The following is a 22,430-nucleotide window of genomic DNA, read 5'->3' as shown; positions in this document are numbered from 1 at the left end:
ACGGTTCCCAATCGACCGCCGTTTCCTCCACTTTGGAGAGGCGAGCAGGAGCCCCAGACGCAGCTCTCGCCGGTACTTTACCTTCCGCGATCCTCCCCAGCTGGCAATCGCGAAACTCCTAGCGGAGGTTTCCTGACGCGGCAGCCGGGAGCTACTGGTGCTGCGCGCGGACTCTTTGGCTCCCTCGCCTTCCCTGTGGTTGTTATTATAGACAGGCAACGCTCTGCACAGGCGCGCATGCGCCCCAAGGACCGGCGCTCGCTCTCCGGGTCGCTGAGAAAAGAGCTTTTTGAGGCTCTTCTCACCTCCGCCGAGCGATTGGCTCTCTCTCCCCCCCCCCCAAAGACCTGAGAGGAGGGAGGCGGGGAAGAGCAGCCGGTGGGGTTGCAAAAGCAGCGAACGGCTCGCTCGAGAGATGGAGGTTGAGAAGTCTCCAAGGTTTTCGGGTCAAACGACGCGCTTCTCGTGTTGCGTTGCAGGGGGAAAAGGAAGGCTCGTCGGCCTTTTTGCTCCGGCTACGCTCTCTCTTCCGACACCTTGGTAGACTGGAAGGGGGGGGAGGCTGCAAGTTGCTACTCCGGTACCTTCTTGTTTCCCCTTCGACTGTCTGGGGCAGGGGTAGGCAACCTTGGCTCTTTTATGACTCGTGGACTTCAACTCCCAGAATTCCTGAGCCAGCTTGGCTGGCTCAGGAATTCTGGGAGTTGAAGTCCACGAGTCATAAAAGAGCCAAGGTTGCCTACCCCTGGTACTCTGGGGGTTTCGCTGGGTAGAAGACTCGGTCCATGACGAGGAAAAAGCGGGCGCTCGTTCATTCTTTCTGCTACCGCCGAGGGTGCCTTTCTCGAGCTCCTGCTGCCCAGAGTTTGGCAACTGATGCTGACCAGGGGTGGGCAGCTGTGGCCCCTTTACAACCTGTGGATTTCCAACTCTTCATGTTGGCTCAGGAATATTGGGAGTTGAAGTAATAGGTAGTAAAGGAGCCACAGTAGGTAGTTAGGGTTGCCAGGTCTGCTTCCAAAAAATAGCGGACAAGCGGGAGGGGGGGGTGTTAAGTAGTAAAAAAAGTAAACTGTACAGCTTTAGATTACGTACCATTTCATCATAAAGCTTTTGATTAAAAAAAAAAAATGTCCACTATTTTGTGGAAAAAAAATAGTGAACGTAATGTGAAAAAAGCGGACTGTCCGCTCAAATAGTGGACACCTGGCAACCCTATAGGTAGTAGGTAGGAGCCATAATTGCCAATCCCTGTGTTGGGCTATAACTCCTGTTATCTCTGCCAGTCAAGCCAATAATGGGGGTTGTAATCTCTCAAATCTAGAGAGCACCTTGAATAAGGCTGGTTTACAAACCAGCTGCACAATCTTCACCTTCCTTCTTGGGCTTGTCTCACCTAAGTACGGATTTCACGCAGCACCAGATTGAAGCTTCGGTGGTCCAGTCGTAGGGAGTCGATCCAGCAAACCACAACCCTGCTGTCCAATGTCATCCAGAGGAACAGTTGGAAGAAGAGGCCAAGGAGGGTCCTGGTGAAAGGAACAGGAGTCCAGAGTGCCTGTTTGAAAGAATAAACAAAAGGAACCAATGGAGGTGCTGGGATCACACCACACTGGGTGAAATATTGGGAAGAATTGGGCTCATTAGATTCCGTTTGGGGCTCTGAACATGATGGCTTCTCTAGTGGCTACTGATTCAGAAATAGGGTGAATGTGAGGCAATTCAAAGCACGTCATGGACCTGATCTATCCACCTTATGTTGCTTTCTGTCCTACCTACCTGCCCCCAAAAGACAGAAGAAGCTGCCAGAAATGACAAATTCCTGGTTGGGGCACCCCTCACATTTTTCTGATCTCTGCAGTAAAGCATGAAAAGGGAGATACTGCAGCTAATGTTTACTCCTTGATTGCTTCTCAGCAGTAACAGCTGCTAAGTAGCTTCAAAATAAACAAGAGTGTGTTAAGCAGGATTACTCTGTGCATAGTGTTTTATGTGGTTTAACTCTGTGTATACATCCATGTCCCAAAGATGTGCAAACCTATTAAATGAGAAAGATAACATGAGTTGCTTTTTTTTTTTTTACAATCAATACAATTATCTGTGGTTTCTGGAACAGCCTTGCCAAAATTTGCTTTAATGGAAAAGCACAGGAAATACATTGCAAATTGACAGTAGTTGCTTTGAGGTCCTTGGCACTCTCTGAGCGTGCTTGATTTTTTTGTTCAGGCAGCACCAAAGCATCCACACTTCAATCCTGAGCTTCAACTATTCTCTTCTATTAGAATTTGCTTTATTTAGAATCTGTTTTGTCAATAACAAAACAGATAACAAATAACAAAAGGTATTCTTGTAAAACAGGATTCTCTGCTCCAAGGTTGGGACACAAAGTAGTTTAGAGTTGGTAGAATGGTTGCAGTATTAGGAATTACTAAAATGATTTTTGTATTTAAAGTAAATCCACTTCCAGTGCTTAGAATAAGTTCCTATGTTCAGCTCTGAGAGGCAACAAATTCTTTAGGTGTCAGGATGTATCTGATACCTAAATCCAGTGATTCATAAAACAGAAAAGAGAGCCTGTCCATCCCTACTTTGCCCTCCATTGATTTAGGGGGCAGGAGGGGCTTGTAATATCTCAAAATGTTTCATATTCAACAGGTCGAGGACTCTGTCCCTCTCTCCTTTCTTCTCTTCCAAAAGCTTCACACATAATCTGCCAGGCTGATGATGCCCTTTTCCCCCTGGGTTAACTGCTAATTCACGGCAATGTCCACAGCCATTATGAATCATTAAGATTCTTTTGTCAAACTCAGGACCTCTTTTGCCACTTTAGCTACAACCAAAATGGCCTATTCATTAGTAAATCAGGTATCCTGATTTTTTCAGCATCAGCATGCATGCTTAAAACCTTTGCTGAAAGTGAAAACCACTTAAGAAATTCTTTTACATAGACCTTGCTTTTTAAAATTATTGTGTTACTTTAATCACATTCCATTTGTCCTCCAGAGAACTGGAAGAGGCGATCCTTCCCTTCTATAGCACTCCCTTATTTTTATCTCTCAACACCAGCCCATGAGGCAAGGTTGATTATGTGCCATCAAGTCTCTTTCAAGATTTCTCTTCCATGACAATCTATCCCTAAACTGTTCTTTCAACTCTCCTAAAGGTGCACTCATCACCATTGTAACTGAGCATAATACAGGATAGACTGAGAAATGTGACTGATTCATAATACTCAATGAATTCAATGACTCCAGTTCATTGTGGGATGAATGTGGACAATAAAAACATTATCTTATATATATTTGTTACTACTGCTAAATTTACAAGCAAGGTTGGATGAAAAGATCATACCTGCCTATTAAAAATTGACTTTTGATTAGGGATTGTTGGTTGGACTCGATCCTGCCACCAGCTAAATAATTCTAGTTCTGCTGTATCTAGGCCCACCTTGATGACACCATGTCATCAATAACTTAGCTGATCTCAAAATCCTAGGTAGAATGAAAGTTGGTTATTATTTGAATGGGAACTCATCAGGAAATTAAATGGCAGTAAGCTACATTGGGGGGAGGGACTTCTTGGCAGAAACAATGGCCAACTCATTGGTCAAGAAAACTACATGGATATGTCTATGAAATCAGGCATTTGAAGGGTACTTAATTACTATATCTATGGTGAGTGCATGCAGTGTTGTTTTCTTTGCAATATTTGGTAGGTGTGGATTGTGCTATACTATAAGTCCTCATTAATAAGGTATGCTTCTGGAGTATGTTTATGGTTTGGTACTCTTATTTTATGGAAATAGATGTGTTCAGATGGAATAAAGACGCTGAAATAGAGGACGCTGTTCGGACCAGAATGAAAAGCAATGAAAATTTGCTAGGTAAAGGCTGCAATATCTTGACGCGCATAGGCATTTTAAGATATCTCTCCCCAACCCAGTGCTCTCCAAAGATGATGCCCATTTATGCCACTGAATAATAAGCAGCTTTAATCAACTGCCAGGTATGATCTTCCATTCCTCTATTCGGTATTCATATCTTGCTTTTAAATAGTTGGGTGAAGGGGCACAGATCAGCTGCATAAAAATAAGATGTAAACTTGCCAAAAAGGTGGGATTATTTGGAAAGCAAAAAGAATGGCAAGATTCACATATGTTCATTGCAGTCAAATTGTCTTGCTCCCTCCCCTGTGTACATAGTGAAACAGCCACACATGCATTCGCGATGTGCACAGGGTTGATGTTGAAGAGGAGTATTGTACAGTTTTAACCATGGTGGGAATGTTCATTTGGAAGGATACTGCAACACTCTCATGTTGCAAAGAAAGTACAAGGAAGTTCCATTTAGAACAAGAGTGTGAGCTTCTCTTCTTTTGGGCCAAGATGTAGAAGACTTTTCAGGAATTTCCAAGGCTTGTATGTCAAGTACCCCACTTACAGAAAATGAGTAGGTAAATCTGAAGTGATTGTGTCATCCCAACAATCTGTGTCTTACTCATCCAAACTTGTGAAAAATCTTTCACACACAAGCACAGACACACACACACACACACACACTATTCATGCACATCCGCATAAGGCAGAACCCAGTTTTCTCACATAGCAAATTATGCACACATAATACTAAACATGCTTTTAACCACATAGAGTTAGCACACTTCTATTCCATATATTACACAGGTTCATGCACTCACACATTCCTCCACATACTTCAATTACAGAATTCAACAGTAAGCTTTTTCCTAAGACTAATTGCAGCTGATCAGAGGAAACATTTTGGAAAAGGAAGACTAAACATTCCTTGGGCAGCTCGGCTGCCACATTGCGTCACCCAATCCTTTTTCCTCATACTGCAATTTACATTTGAAAAAAGGCTGCCGTTAGCCTTACTTTTCAGGTCTAATTGCTACATAGCTGGGAAGAGAATAGGAAGAAAAGGAATGGAGCTTTGGACTTCACTCCCAGAATTCTCCAGCTAGCCATGCTGAAGTCCGTACATCTTACAGTTTAAAGTTGAGAAACACTGCATTAGAGGCAGCACAGGTTACTTCTGGCCAATAGGTTGAAGTCTCTCCCTTCCCCAACTTAATGTCCTTCAAAGAGCAGTGAACTTTGAATTTCCAGTATTTTCTGTACATCTAGAAGGGGTGCCAGAGAACCATCCATAGTTAAAATGATGTAAAATCACAGCCATCGCTCTGCCTTTACGTTTCTGCCGTGGTTTGTGTACAAGCCAGAAAAGGATGTAAAATTGAAGTAAATGAAAATTATTCAAATGTCATACATTTGCACTTCAGGAATTGACACAATGACTTTTCAACACTTAAAATACATTCCAAGTGCAAGCTGATAGAAAGATGGATGGCACTGAGTTTGTGGGTTAGGATGGGGCAAGGATCTAAACCAATGCTTCACAAAGTTGGGTAAATTACTTAATATTGGGTGAAAGTCATGTTTCTTTTAAATAAACATAGTACCCAATGACAACAGGAATATTTAAGAAATTTAAGAAAGCGTAAGAACTTTCTGATAAGCAGTTTAAAAAAACTTTTTGATAGTGGTTATGAAGGAAAAGTTTGAGAATTACTAAACTACAAGATTCTTGGGGTATAAGAACAAAGACTCTTATATTTGGAACAAAATAAAAACAAACGGGTCTTATTTATGCAGGTGTTCGCCTATTACACCCACTGCCCAAACCCTCTGTGATACCATTGTTGTCCCTGATTCCTGCTACTCAACAGTCATTTTCTTCCAAGCTGGCTGATTTTAATTCATGCATGATCCTGCCCAACCAGGAATCTTTTAGTAAGATAAAATCATCATGAACTTTAATGATTAGAATGGATACCAGAAAATGTTATAACTGCCGATCAAATTTGGCAAAGTCTAATCAGATTATTTATTTATTGAATATATTTATTTGGCTGTGCAACTCAGACACGATGACTCCTCGTGGGGTACAGCATTAAAAATCAAATATATAAAAAAACCCAGGAACCCCCATCCCCCACAAACAGAATCATATAAGACACTTGATCAGCTCTGAAATCAACACGGGGTCTCCAAGCTCGCTGGAAGAACCATGACTTCAGGGCCTTCTGGAAAAGTAACAAGGAGGGGGCCAAACCTATTTCCAATAAAATGATGTTCCAAAAGGAAGGAACCACTACAGGGAAGGCTCTTTTTTCTAGGTCCCATCAGATATCCTTTCTTAATAGATGGGACCTGAAACATACCTTGCCTTCCCACCTGGTGGGCTGGATAGATGTAATGAGAACAGGTGGTCTTTTAAATACTCTGGCCCCAAGCCATGCAGGACTTTAAAGGTGACAACCAGCACTTTGAATTGCACCTAGAAGCAAATTGGCAACCAATGCAGCTCCCGCAAAGAGTTCTGGGTTTGCACAGAACTGTGTGGGATGCTGCATTTTGGACCAACTGAAGCTTTTGGATAAGGGCAGCCCCATTAGAGTAGCCCGACTGGAGGTGATGGGAGTATAGCTGATTGTGAGAAGGGCCCGTTGGTCCAGGAATGAGTGCATAACACAGAGATTGTTGGCTGTCAGTGCCTATTAGATAAAGATAAACACAGTTCATATCATAAAGAGATGAGGAGACGTTTAGGCTATTTGGACCCGTTTCATTATTTTAATAGCTCCCCTAGAACAGGGCTTTTCAACCTTTTCACCCATTGTACCACTTTTAGGATATGGTAACATCCGAGTACCACCAGTCGCCTAGCAAGGTGTCAAAAACTTGATGACCAAAAAAAAAAAAAAAAAGGAAAAAAGTGATAAAGTACAGGTAGTCTTGGACTTACAACAGTTCGCTTAGTGACTGTTCAAAGTTACAATAGTACTGAAAAAATTGCCCCCCAAGCCACAGCCGAGCAAGACACCTGCCTGCCTGCCTGCCCGGCAGCGCTCTTACTCCTGTCCGAGGTTTTCATTGTTGTGAGCATTTCTGTTGAGGATTGGCAGCGGGGGTGGGGTGAGGGGTGTTTGGTTTTTATTCCCCCCCCCCCATCTGCTGGGTGGTTGCAGCAGGTTTTGGTTACTTCACATGACCCTGGGACACTGTGACCGTCATAAATATGAATCAGTTGCCAAGCATCTGAATGTAAATCACATAACTCTGGAGATGCTGCAACATTCCAGCTGATCGGCGCTTCTTCTGGGCTCAGCAGAAGCACCAGGATCAGTGCCGAGTTCCAGCTTGAGCCTGGTGCTGATCCTGGTGCTTCCACTGAGCCCTGACAGCCCCGAAGCACTGATCCTGGCGCTTCCGCTGAGCCCTGAAAGCCCTGCAGGTCCAGCTATCTCTTGCTCAGGCTTGTGTGGTGCTGCCCCTCCCACACTACCACTTTTCTAGGATGGTGGTGTACCACCTGCCAGATGCCAATGTACCCCAGGTGGTATCCGTACCACTGGTTGAAAAGCCCTGCCCTAGAACTATCAACTAGAGCAGTGATGGCAAACCTTTTAGAGACCCAGTGCCCAAACTGCAAACCAAAACCCACTTATTTATCACCGGGTGCCAGGTGGGCGTGGCTGCAGTGGTCATGGCAGACTGGGTGGGCGGGGCCAGGGCGGCAGGGGCCAGTCCCTCGCCATCTCCGGGGCACGATACGTGTGCCCACAGAGAGGGCTCTGAGTGCCGCCTCTGGCACGCGTGCCATAGGTTCGCCACCGCTGAACTAGAGCTATATGCCAAAACAAGCATAAATGTAACTTAGAGTTAAAATAGGTGTGAGCCCACTTTTGCTCTACATTAAAGGTCAGAACTGAGCTGCTTTGCAGCCCTTCCACAGGATATCCCTGTTTACTTAACTTCTCTAATGTAAAGGGGGAGACTGGTTATTTTGTTGCTATTGCTAAACAATTGAGAAGAAAAAGTTCTACCTAACACACAACTTATTCACAGCAATACTTGATGTATTGGTTTTCCCTTAATGTTTTATATAACATTGATTTCTCTCTCTCTCTCTCTGCCTAGAAGATAGTGAGGTACAGGAGGAGGGTTTGCTTGACTTTGAAATGGAAAATATATTAAACTTTAATTACAAATATCCCACCAAAACCCACTTCAATTATGCTGTGATTATAAAAATATTGGACTTGGTTTGGATATGTGATTCACTTTTCCTTCTGTGTAAGGACTATTATTCATGCCCAAGGCAACGTTAAGAGTGTGAGAGAAGACTGGGCAAAATGTTAATTGGAGGCTGGCCTCCTGTATATTCCCCTCACAGTGTTTCTGTCCAATGTATTTTTTTTCTTTCTTTTCTTGTATATTGAAGTAAGTGAACCATGGAACGAGTGTGTGAAGAAATGAAAAATACTGAAATCACTTTGGGGATTATTTTAATTTATGGATAATATTGAGTGAATGAAAAACATCTACCTGATCATTTCAAATACTGAATCATTGCTTGGACAGGATCCTATCCACATACATGGCCTAGGGGGAACTGATTCCATTGTAAACCCTCCCCCTGCCCCATATGTTCCATTTTACACAAGGAGACGGCCGTAGTCATTGTCTTGTATGCACTATCTGGATCAGTGTATCTCAAACTTGGCAAGTTTAAGATGGGTAAACTTCAACGCCCATATTTCCCCAAGCAAGCATGGCTGTTAAGGGAATTCTGGGAGTTGAAATCTGCACATCGTGAAGTTGTAAATGATGTGGGTGAAAACAAGGTAATTTGCATATGAAATTAGTCTGCCTTGCTTCTATTTTGTGGCTAATCAATCGGAGTAGAGCTGGAAGGGATCTTCGAGATCTTCTAGTCCAACCCCTTGCTCAAGCAGGAGTCCCCATACCATTTCAGGCAGGTGGTTGTCTAGTCTTTTTTTAAAAGCCTCCAGTGATGGAGCACCCATATCTTCTGGTGGACAGCTGTTCCACTGGTTAATTGTTCTCACTGTTAGGAAGTATTTCCTTAGTTCCAGGTTGTTTCTCTCCTTGATTAGTTTCCATCCATTGTTTCTTGTCTTGCCTTCTGGTGCTTTGGAGAATAAATTGACCCCCTCCTCCTTGTGGTAGCCTCTCAAATACTGGAATATTGCTATCATATCCCCCCCCCCAGTCCTTCTTTTCTCTAGACCGGCCAAACCCAAATCCTGCAACCATTCTTCATATGTTTTAGTCTCCAGGTCTTTAATCATCTTAGTTGCTCTTCTTTGCACTTTTTCCAAAGTCTCAACATCTTTTTTGTAATGTGGTGACCAAAACTGGATGAAGTATTCCAGATGTGGCCTTACTAAGGCTTTAGGAATTTTTCCACTTAATCTGGTGATTATTTTGGTTTTCCTGGAGGAAATATGAAGGAATTGTTATCATGCATTTTGTGAAGCTGATGCAGTGACCTGTGGCTAAACTAATCCACTTAATATAGGTAAGTAATAGTCCTGCAAAACGGCTTGCCCTAGCTCTGGCACAATAAAATGGAGTAGTACAAGATAAAATGCTATGCTTTCACTCGGGATACTTTTATTGTATTTGTCCCTGAATCAAAGAATAAAATCACCAAATATAATGCTGCTAGGAAATAAGTGTTTTTATACAAACACACACACACAAGAGAGAGAGAATTATAAAGAAATACTACATACAAAAACAAGAAATATCCCAGTTTCCCCAAATCATTTCAAGTACTCAATATAAAGATTATTAATATACAATAGTAATCAGTAGTACTTGAAATGTGTAAGAGTAACATTTGAATAATACAGTGTGTTTCACAGTTCTTCCAAGGATGGACATCCTGCTAGATTCAGCACTTGTGTGAAATGCACCAGACATGCAATTTACACTTTAAAAAATGTGTGAAGTTTGTGTAAATGGGATAATAGTGAAATAAGTTCCATAACAATCCAGGGACATTTCTATATGTATCAATAAATAAAGCAGTGTAAAACTAAAAGCTCTTTTACAGTGAACCCAACACTTGCTGGAAAAAGCTTTGAGATATGGCTGTGCACATTCTCATGGAGGTAGTGTATTTGTAGACCTGATCAATAAACAACATAGATATGTGCCTCACTGTAGAATCTTGATTCATTGATGAAAAGAACTCTGACACGTGGGGAGGACATTCAGCCAAGATCAGAAGCCTTTGAGATAGGAGCAGAACATGTGCATGCATGTATGTATGAAATGAACTTATTTCAAGAGGAGCTACACTTGGATTTTCACAACCAGCAAGTGGATTTTGTTATATAATTCATGGCAATACTTGCTTTTTTAAAATTAATTTTATATGAAAAAAATATAACTCTAGAAATCAGTGTAACTAGAGTTCTTCATACTACATTTATGTTAAAAAAAATTCCAGTGCATAGAATTAAAACTGCAGATTCTGGAATTATAAGGTCTCTTTGTCATAATACAACACAAGTGGACTGTCTGAAGTTCAAACCTATGTCATCTATATAGAACTTCACAGACCAACTTTGTGTTAAAGTATTATCTCTCAACCTAACTTACACTATATCGTTACTGTTATTTCTGGGATTGAAAAAGAATTCTACATGCAGTATCTTGAACTTCTTGAGGTGCAGAGAACAGAAATCCATCACTTCATAAATAAGCAAGCAGGCACTTCTGGGGAAGAAATGGCAAGCTAAAGACAGCAAGTATTGGAGTCAAAGGTGGTTGTACTTTTTCCACAGAAGGAAATGCCATATCATTGTTTTTTGAATAAATAATTGCAAAGTCAATTTTCCATAGGTTTTTTTTCCAATTAATCCATCTTCATATACTGTTTGAAGATAAAAAACATACATGTTCACATATGTTAAAGTAAAAACTTCACATGGGGTGTACTTAGCTTCTTCACCTGAGTAAAATGTCTTATAACAAAAAAAAAATAATAAAAAATAAATAAAAAATAAAAACAAAGCATATGACTATAGCAAAATAGACAATCGGCAAGTAAACCAGGTCTTTGTAATTCCTCTTGGGACAAAGAGAGGACTTAAGATTCCCCACAAGTGCTCCATACAGTTGCTTCTTGCAAGGCAGTGGTCTCAGGTAGATTTAGAGTTCTGGGAGATGAAAGAATAGCCATCTTTTTTCCTCAAATCATGATCAATACCCTTCAAAAGGACACTGGATTCAATGTTTCCTTTTCACTCTTGGAAATTGCTTGTTAACTGCTTTTTAGCTATTAGCCTTTGCGTTTTAGCTATTAGTCTTTGCATTAATATGTTTTACAGCACTGAGTTTCCTTCAATCCTTAACAAAACAATTTTTAAATACAAGTTTAAGGATTAGATGAATTTGAAGTAAGATTTTTTAATTAAATGTAAGAATCTTTCCCATGAGAAAATGTTTTTCTTTTTAATTCTCTTTTTTTTAAAAAAAAAAAAATAGGATGAGAGTTTGAAGGTTAGCGGAATCAAAAAGAACTAAAGATTACAATTAAAGGAGAAGAACATTTAAAGCTTAAACTTGATTTACAAATTACAGAATGAAGGAAAATATTTTAACATGAGATGTGTTGAAGGAAACTTTTGAATAATAGACCCAGAGGTTAATTTTAAGATAGTGCTTAAAGATAGTATGAAAGAGGAACAAATTATATCTGACAAGATTGAGACTGATCTGAAAATGAATTTAAAAATGACAAGTTACAAGAATGATTTAGAAAAGCATGCTAACTGGATTAAAAAAAAGTTGGCTGGTGACCTAATAATTAAAAGGAATATACAAATGAGAAACCAAGAGAGTGATCAGGATAATTTTTCTATATTGAATTTATAAAAGAGGCTTGTTAAAGCTTTGAAGAATTTTATGAGAAAAGACCAATAAAAAAACAAAAAAGAAATCAACCTCTAGGACACAGGTGTCAAACTCGCCGCGTCACGTGACGTGTTGTGACGTATCACAACTTTTTTTGCATTGCTGGAGCTGGGGTGGGCGTGGCCTCTGCATGATGCAACCGGCCCGCAGGCCAGCAGTTTGACATCCCTGCTCTAGGACATCATTTTCAGGAATTAAAGATCAAGACGGTTAAAAGGAAGGAATTTAAAGTTGGTTTATTTGATCAAGGTGAAAATAGATACATTATTTCTAGTAACATATGCTGCCAATATTCTGAGGAAAGAAATTGCTGCTGCTTTCTGCCATCTTATATCAAGGGGCAGATAACGCACCCAAATGTTCCTTGTTGAATAATAAGCTGAATGACGGTAAACAAATCAAGATTCTGGTTAGGAAAAGTTGACTTAGGGATAACATTCAGTTAAAGCAGTGGTTCTCAACCTATGGGTCGCGACCCCATTTGGGGTTGATCGACTATTTCACGGGGGTCGCCAAGCAAGGCTGTCCACCATTTTTTTCCCCTTTTCCGGCAGGTGCCTTACCTCCCTTGAGCTGGGCCAGCTGGTGGTCGGCCTGCTCTATCTCTGCTGCTTGCCAGCTACGCCTTGGCCGGCGCAGGGGGCGGAACCACGCATGTGTGGCGCTCCCGGGCAGGGAAAGTCCTCGACTTACGACCGGTTGGGTAGTCCTCGACTTACGACCGGTTTAGTCCTTGACCTACAACCAGTTTAGTCCTCGACTTACGACCGGTTGGCGTCGCGGCATTAAAAAGGTTGAGAACCACTGAGTTAAAGAAAGGGTGCTCCTCCTATAATATCACGGGTGCAGTCAAGCGGGACTTAATAGATTTAAGAGGACCAAGGTCAGCAGGAGCAGAGGAGCGGTGCAACACAAACATCATGTTATATACATAGAATATGGGCTGTGTGGAAGGAGGATTTACCTGCGTTTTGTGGGAGGAGTTTGGGGTGGTGATTTTGTTGTTATTGTTCTGGATTTCATCTCTTCCTATTTTAAAATGGCAAGGAAGTGTGTTATTTGTTTTCAGAAGTTGTGCTCATGGGTCCTCAGAAATGCTGAAGGGATTTGAGGATCAGTTTTTCAAATCTACTATAATTCAGGAAAGCAACAGTTTTCAGCCCAAGGCTTTTGTGAATACAGACTCAATACAGAAAGGGCAAAATATTTGATACATTTTTAAAGGAGTAGGCTTGGCAGCTTTAGGAATGAAAATGAATAAATATAAAATATTTATGTTCTAATTATTCTATTCCCCACTCATCAACTAATCAGCAGTGATTACAAATAAATGCAATTAGACAGCAAGGTCTTTTTTTTCTTTTTAAGTAATTTACATGCATCTCAGTAAAGGCATATTCTTTCCCCAGCTTTAATCTCTTGCTGTTCTCTTTAGATAGGGATAGGGATCCTAAAACACTTACCTGCAAAATAGCCACTTGAACACAATGGAATAAATTATAAATTAAACTGGTCAGGGTTGCACTATGAAATTGCTATGATCTACCCTTTTCTCTGTGATAATTATCACACTGTCTTCCTATTGAATTATGTGCAATTTCTGCTATATTCAATCAAATTAGTAATCTAATAGCATTCTCAGATTGTAGATCGAGGGCAACTGATCCTGGCAACTGTCAAAGCATACTGGATGCTGCTTGTTATCTGCTAGATGGGAGAACAGCAAGCCCCAAACAACATTACCATGTTATTAGTAGTATAATTAAATATAAGATGATGATTTGGTTATGATTCCTTGGTTTTTCTTCACATTTTCAGTTTCCATTAATTTGATTCTATTATTCATACTGGTTTATTATTTATTACCAAAAATACCGTAGTGTTAATGCTAAAACCCTTTTTACTAATAGTCAATTAATTCAGAGGTGGGGAATCGGGGCTCTTCTAAATTTTATTAACCATTCCCTTTTACCCCTGGGAAAAGATGCTGGGATTTGTCATTCAGTAACATCTCCAGCTATAAGTGAGTTAATTAAAAGCATTCTATATAGGTATACTCAGTGATATTATCAGGACTGACAGAATTCTGCATGCCAGAAATGCTACAAAATATTTATGTCATTAATTAGAAACTATAACTGCAGATGGGCTATTAAATAACTTTTAAAAGATGTCCTCCAACTTCAGTATTTTTAATACTCCCACCATTAAACATGATTACTGTAATATTGAAAAAAATTACTATTTTGTGATATTTGAATTCTGCTAAAGAAAGTATTTTCCTGCTGTGGATTTGATATATAGTGGCATTAGCTGAATTTCAACCTGGTATATGAGTAGCTGAGCAAGTACTCTACTCTTTCCAATTGAAAATGAATTTCGATGTGTATGCTGGGGAGAGGAATAGGAAGAAGATGTAATTTTGTCTTTATTAAATAGCCTCAGAGCTTATGAAAAGTGTAAGATGGAAGGAGCTTGGAAAGATCTGTTTCCCCATAAAACAGATGAAGGATGGGCCATTAGCTAAACTAACATAAATCCAACTGCAATTTAAAATGAATATCAACAATATCTTAACATTTGTAATTAATACCAAAGGGATATACTCTATCATAATTAGTTTTAATACTTTATGTCTGTTGCTGTTATTAAAGCATTTAAGACACACAAAAGCTTCAGATGAAACAAATCAGATGTAACAACTTGATTCATTCCAGTCAAGAGCCACATCTAAAGGAAGTCTCTGTAGCAAAATGACTAAAAAATAGGGACTTTTTAAGAATCAGTGTTTGGCTCTTTAACAACAAAGCATATTTTATTTCTGTTTCCTTCTATTTGCGTAAACCTTCTTCACAATTTAAATGAATGCAACTAATTTAACTTATTTCTTGGCCCTGCAGATAAGTTCAGGACCCTTGGAAAAATATAACCATTCAATCATATGTCCTTTGCTTATCTTTGCAAAAAATTATTGATAAGCTTGCATATTTAGATCTGCAAAGGAAAAAACAAGTAACAAAGAAATAAAGCAGTGGCAGAGTCCCTTCTGAGATATGTAAGAACTTTGGTAACAATATCAGGAGCTTTGGTAACAATATCACTAATAAAATCAAATTAACCCAGTAGTAGTGTCCGCAAAACCTTGACTAGTTTCTTCTGATTTGGCTCTGGGAAGGAAAATGCCTTGGTTTTCTTGGGATAAGAATTCGGAAGCCTATGGTCTTCCAGATGTTTAGTAGCCTGTGCTAAAGACAGGCAAATATGGCTATCTTTCTGATTTTTTTCGTGGTCTCCAAAGGATGCAAGTAGTAGTTTGAAGCAAACCTTCAAAGAAGGCAAACCAATTATGGGAAATGGAAGCTACATAGCTGATAGAATCATAGAGCTGGAAAGGGCAATTAGATCATTAAATCTAATCCCCTGCTTGGTGGCTGCCCAGTTAACAGGCTTAGTCTTTAGGCTTCCTGGAATAATTAGTTTTGGCTCCAAAGCTATTTCCTAGAACCTTTTTTTTTTTTAACTCTACCACTTGCTGTAACCTTACTTAGAGCATGCTGCCCATAGTTTTCTATGGGTGTGGTTGAACTCTCTATCACAGATGCTTCTGGAGACATTGTTCATTTGCACTCTAATCAATGAACATGTTAGGCTTGCACTCTAATAAAAGATAAATGAATAAGAAGCAGTACCTATTACAATATAGATATAGATATAGATATAGATAGATAGATAGATAGGTAGGTAGGTAGGTAGATATAGGTAGATAGATAGATAGATAGATAGATAGATAGATAGATAGATAGATAGATAGATAGATAGATAGATAGATAGATAGATAGATAGATAGATAGATAGATCTTATCTGTTGGGTGAGGCACCCGGTCTACCAAATATAAATCAGTCTGTTCTGTGTTTCGCTCCAATCTAGGAGCATGTTTTGCAGGCAGACCTCACATACTGTGAACACTATAAATTCAAAATTTTGTGGCTGACAAAGAGTTAGTGGGAGACTAGTATAGCTACTTCAGGCTCATTAGCCCTCATCAGCTAGTCACACCCTTCAGGGATTCGAACCTGGGCAGCTTGCATGTTAGACAGCTGTATTACCCTTTTGAGCCACAGGTTCCCCCTTACTCCTATCAGCAGAAACCAGGGAGGATACATATGATTGTGTTTGTATACATACTATACACGTGTGTGTGTGTGTATACATACATACATTAATTTCCTAATCAATTCTTGATGATCAAGCTGTTATTAAAAGCATAGAAGGGGTAAATGTGGTGCTTTTGCCCTTTTCCAGAACCATTTGCTAACATTATTTAAAGTTAAGTACAATGATCCCAACCCACATATGAAAAGAGACTGAAAATGAATAAATACAAAAGCTGATTTTGGTGGAAACATGCAGTATTTTTTTTACCAAGTCTAGGAAGAGGAGCTTTTCCTGAAGAGGAGCTGAAGCATTGGAACCATACAGTAATTAGTCAAAAGTGGAATTTGGATGGTATTTCACTGTTTTCTAGGATAGTGTTGAGCCTTACATGTGTAGGTGACTGTCTCTTATTAATGCCTACCAAACAGAAAATGAAAACAGTTTAGATAGATCAAAGTACAGTATATATTACATTAATGAATCTGTTTTGTGCTAGGATTTTTTTTTTGTCTTTAATGACTGCAAGACACTCCAATATACATTATATCCATATATTTACACTGAGGTCTAGTCAATCTGTTTTGTGCTAGAATTCTTTTGCCTCTAAACGGCAGGGCAGACCAATGGGAAAAAACTACCATCCTGGTAGCCATTTGATAGATGGGAAGAAACTATGATAGCTTAGGCCCTGAACTTCTCAACCCTAGTAACCATTATGCCTGTCCAACAGCTCTTACCATTAAAACGTTCTCCTAATTTCCAAAACATTAAACCATAAACACATTTCTTATTTATCGACTGAATGTATGTTTTGCCTTCCCCCTCAAAAGTGCTTCTAATAACTAAAAATAAAATAAATGTTAAAAGTATAGTAGCCAAAACAGATTAGGGAATGCTGATCTGAAGTTATAGAGCTAGCTCTTCATAGAAGCAGACTACATGTTACACAGTAGGTCTCTAGCCTGGTTTGGATTCCCGTTTGATCTTTGAACATGGCCTGTGATGTTGTTGAACTACAATTCCTAGTACCATTCATCATTGACCATGGTAAAAATGATAGGTTGGCCTATCATTGTTTAAAAGCAGAAAAGAGGATTTCTTGAATTAGAGATGAATGCTTTGGCAGTGTGAAAGAAACACTTTGCTCTCTTGGACTGACATATATTCATATACATAAAGGACAATTTTGCACAAGACAGCAATCCTATGTTTTAGCACGTGTTCAAGATGAATAAGAATTTTAGTGTAGCCAACAGAAATATACAGCAGCTACTTATAGTAATGTAGAGCTTTGTGTGGAATTGGAAAGCAAAAATCTGAGGTACTATAGTAGCCATTCAGCATTTTGATTTATGACAAGCAAGTACATCTGTTTTTATGCATTTCTATTACCAACAGGGAAATAAATAACCTGGTAACCATTGCCACCTAGTGGAAATGTAGGTAAATAGTAGTACCCAGCTATACTGTAAAGCTTGTGCTTCAAAGAAAATTAATTTCTTCAAACAGTATTTTACTTAATATACCTACATTTTAGTAAAATCTTAGGTTGATTAGTTTTGTTGTCCTTTTTGCTTAGAATTAATATATTCCTATTATTTTAGACTGCTATGACAGCTGGGACTTCATTTCCTTGAGGCCATCCAAGACTTCGGATATTTCTTCCAAATATACATTTGACAACAAACTTGAACTTTTAATGATACTGGCTAGATTAGAACTGTTAGATTTAATGGATGAGAATTCCTGCCTGTAGTAAAGAAGTAAGGTCGGAACCCTTTTCTCATGTCTATAAGTGTTGGGATGAAAGTATTGAATAATGTAGAAATATGTCTAATTTAGGGGCATAAAATTACTGGTTATAAAGAAAACCCACTGGCAAAATTAAGATAAATTTCAAGTTGGCTCTTGAACAAAGCAGTATGGTTCAGATCCATTTGCTGACCCAGTTCTTAGTTTGAACTCACAGGACAGGCAAACTGAATTTAAGAAATGTCCCATATTTAACAAAAGTCTAATACCAGATTTTATAGTTCATAATCAGTATTATGAACTGTATTTGCAAATACAGTGGAAGCCATTGCAACAGAAATGTTATTCTTCTGTAGCACTGCTTGCTTGCCAACAACCAGTCTCCTCCACATTCTGTCAACTGCAGTTCTGGGGAGTCAGAAGCCGTGACTCTATGACTCTAGGACAGGCATGTCAAATTCGCGACATCACGCAACATATTGTGACCTGGCAATGGGTTGGGCGCGGTTTCAGTATGATGCATCCGGCCAGCGAGCCAGCAGTTTGATATTCCTGCTCTAGGAGAACTCTCAAGTCATGGATTTGCTCCTGCAGGAGAAAACACAAGCCCATTCACAGCTATCATGGTGGGCTGTTGATTTTTGAACAGTAACTCCATCTTGTCTGCGTTCAGTTCAGTTCAGTTTGCTACACTAGGTAAAAACATCCACAGCATTTTCTGCTCAATCTGGCCTAGATATATATTACTGGGAATCATCTATATATTGATGACTGATCTTTCCCAGCAGTTTCTTATATATCTTGAACATGGGGAAACTAAATAAAAGCCTGTAAAATCATAGCAGAAAACGGCCAAAGGTTTGACCTTAGTACAGGTAGTCCTCGACTTAACAACTGTTCATTTAGTGACTGTTCAAAGTTACAACAACACTGAAAAAAATGACTTTTCACCTATGACCATTACAGCCTCCCCATAGTCACATGATCAAAATTCAGACATTTGGCAACTGACTCTTATTTATGACTGTTGTAGTGTCCCGGGGTCATGTGATTACCTTTTGTGACCTTCTGGCAAGCAAAGTCAATGAGGAAGCAGATTCACTTAACCATGTTACTAACTTAACTACTACAGTGATTCCTTTAACAACTGTGGCAAGAAAAGTCGTAAAATACAGCAAACTCACTTAACAAATGTCTCACTTAGCAAAAGAAATTTGGGGCTCAGTTATGGCTGTTAAGTAAAGGATTACTTGTATTAGAATAAAGGAGAGCCAGGTTCATGGCCAGTTTTAGACATAGAAGCTCATGGAGAGTCTGGTCCAGTCACTGTCTCTTAGTCCAATTTATACCATCAGATTGTTGTTGGAAGAATAGGCTTTATATTACACTTAAATGTAAACATATAAGAAATGCAAATACTGATAAACACTAGCTGAAACCTTTCACTCAGGAACAAGTGAAACCATAATCAACCAGTAGAGATTAGGCCCTGGGTGGAAGTTGTCCAATATGGCTGGATCAATAGATGGCTTATTCAAGAAAAGGTGCATCATCTCTTATTGTAGCAACAGAGACTACTACATGCTTCCTCAAAGAAAGCATTAATCACTTTGATCCAATAAACCACCCCTCCTGTGGCTAGCAAAGGGGCAACAAGGGGCACTGATCCAGCATGTAGGTGACAGCGCTCACATTACCAAGATTACTGTTTATTTCATTTTGCTAGGAATTTGAAGTAGACCAGGTCAAGAAATAGGCGAGGCAGAGATTCCAGAAATACTTTTTATTGTACAGTAGTAAGGTAAAGGCAGAATCCTGAAAACCTATCCAGCATTCTCCATCTTGTACTAAACAAAATCAAGATGGGGTTGCTTTTTCCTCACATTTTTTTCTTTTTAGGACTGTGTAACCTTTTCTGCAAGACCCTCTTGGTAGCTCACTCATTCCTTCCCTATCCAAAGGTCAGCTCTACATTTATTTCCTGTCCCCTAAGCCAGCCCCTTCATTCTGCAAGGGGCACCTCAGCTTCAGAAGACTGGAGAAGCCACTTGGAGCAATCACAGAAAACACCCTTTTCCTCTTGAGGTTCCAGAAATTGACTAGATGGATGTAGACCAGGGGTCCTCAACCTTGGCCACTTTAAGACTCGTGGACTTCAACTCCCAGAATTCCTCAGCCTTTCTGGGAGTTGAAGTCCACAAGTCTTAAAGTGGCCAAGGTTGAGGACCCCTGATGTAGACTGACCCTCTAAACTACTGTGAAAATCTTAAAGCCCAGATGGAAACAAGCAGGACGCATAGGGCTTTCAGGCAGACAAACTGAACCCCTGCTCTTACAGAGTTTGAGGGTGCCAACAACCTGTATGCTGACCATAATAAACTCCACATTCTTCCAAATATCTCATATCTACAAATTCTATCCTTAGTCACTCAATTGTTCAACTTCCTTCCTTCTCCCAATACCAAGTCCTCGTTTGTCTTCTACCAGGCTTTGAATTACCAGCACCACTAATATGCCAATGCACCATTACAATGAGAGGGTTGAATTCAGTAAAGTGACAAAATATTAAACTTCTTTTATAACATGACAATAGTTTCACATGGTCACAATGGAAAAAAGCCCTTATCGTTTCATCCGTAAAGCTGATCATTTTTAAATGTCATTTTGGCTTTAAAATCACTCTATTGGATTAGGCTGAGATATGTTTAACCCAATGAGCTTGATAGATCAGATCTTTGAAATCAGCCTCCTCACTTCCTTTCTTCCTTCTGACAAACTATTTTTTCCCCAGTTCCCCACATACTGCTAGTATTTCTCAGCCTTGGCAACTGTAAGATGTGTGCATGTTTATATATAACACCGCTGTTGCGCGAGCTGCATTGGCTGCCTGTGGCCAAGGCCCACGCGAAGTTCCACAACTGGTAGTAGAAATTTCGCGAGGTACCGTAGCCTGGGCCTATGGAAGCTCTGGCGGAGGACGGCGTCTAATGGGGGGTAGCTGGACATGCGAGGGTGTCTCACCCAGAGGAGTCCCACGGCAGCCGGTCTGTGTGCCGGCTGGCGACCCCAAGGGGGAGGGCCTTCTCGGTGGGAGTTCCCACCCTCTGGAATGAACTGCCCCCAGAGATCAGGGTGATCCCTGATCTCCCTTCCTTCCGCCGCGCCCTTAAGACATGGTTATTCCAGCTTGCAGGACTGGCCTAGGGGAAATTTTTAGAGGGGGTTTTAATTATATTTTAATCAGATCACAGTTAAATATTTCCTTTTTAATTAATTTTAATCTTGTAATGTATCTGTGTATTTTTACTCGATTGTTAGCCGCCCTGAGTCCGCAAGGAGAAGGGCGGGATATAAATTTAATAAAATAAATAAAAATAAATAAAAACTCTCAGCTGACTGGAAAATTCTGGGAGCTGAAATCCACATGTCTTAAAAGTCACCCAGGTTGAGAAACATTAGTTTAAAATGTTGCTCCAATCTCAGGAGCAGAGCCTAAGGAGATGCGATACAAGTATTTAAAAAGCTAGATTTTACATATTTAATGGAACAGGGACAATAATTTATATTCTTGAACTGGAACGGAGGATTCCTTTCTAGGAGATGTATGTAAAAGCTAGACAAATCTATTATGGACATTTTAGTTTCAAGATTGCTAAACTGAGTTGGCCTAAGCAATCTCTAAGATTATCTTCCAGTACTAAAATTCTAATTGCATATACTAATACTTTTCTCCTTTATCTACAGTGATTTTTCAAGTTTGGCTTTAGAAGATTTCCTGAGACTAGCTATTTCACGTTTTTAGCTGGAGTTGCCAAGATTAAATTTGGATTTCTTAATCGGACACACAAATATCCACATATATAATGTCTTTCTTAAAGATATGAGCTGTATCGCTATATAAACTATATACTAGCAGGCTATTTGTTTTTTTTTAGCTCACTCAACAATCCTAGAAAAGTTACATGGGATTTCAAAATAATTTACACAATCAAGAAATCTTCAGAATCTTCAAAATGCTTCATGCAAAGCATGGAAATTCCAGGGCATCCATTTCACAGGAAATAACTAATCTGGGGGATTCAGTAATGAGAACTTATTCTGTGCAAATTCCATTGAAGTAGGCAGCTGAAGAAGCGATGCATTTTCTGGATGAACTCCATTGAAACAGAACACAAATACCTCATTTTTAAAATCCAACCACAAATTAAAAATAACATGTACACATCATTTCAACCCTACTGAATCTGACTATATAGCAAAGGAGAAAATTCATTATTTTTTATGATCATGTCATATAGATAATGTCATCTGTATGAAAGACAAAATGAATTTCAAGAAAAGCAAGAGCTCTGAAAGATGTATTAAGTGACACATCCCATCCATACAGCAAAATGTCACTTTTTAAATAGGCTGGATTGGCATACTGTTTTCCCCAAAAAGCCGAAAAATAAGCCCTAGCTTGATTTTTACACATGCACCCAATATAAGCCCTACCCCCAAAATAAGGCCAATTTAAGACCCTGCCTGCTCCATTGCACCTGGTTGCATGAAATGGGGTGAGGCGCAGGGGTAAAAATCAAGCTAGGGTGGGGATGGGGGGGGAGCTGCCGCACACGCCGTGCACCCACTTACCTTAGGACAGTTGCAGCCAGGCCTTCCATGCCCCGACACCTGCCTTGCCAGCCCACTTCTTCTGCGGCCGCTCGCCGC

The sequence above is a fragment of the Protobothrops mucrosquamatus genome, unplaced genomic scaffold (assembly GCF_001527695.2).
Source record: "Protobothrops mucrosquamatus isolate PMUCROS unplaced genomic scaffold, P.Mucros_1.0 scaffold549, whole genome shotgun sequence".
Lineage (NCBI taxonomy): Eukaryota > Metazoa > Chordata > Lepidosauria > Squamata > Viperidae > Protobothrops > Protobothrops mucrosquamatus.
This window is presented reverse-complemented; position numbering follows the sequence as displayed.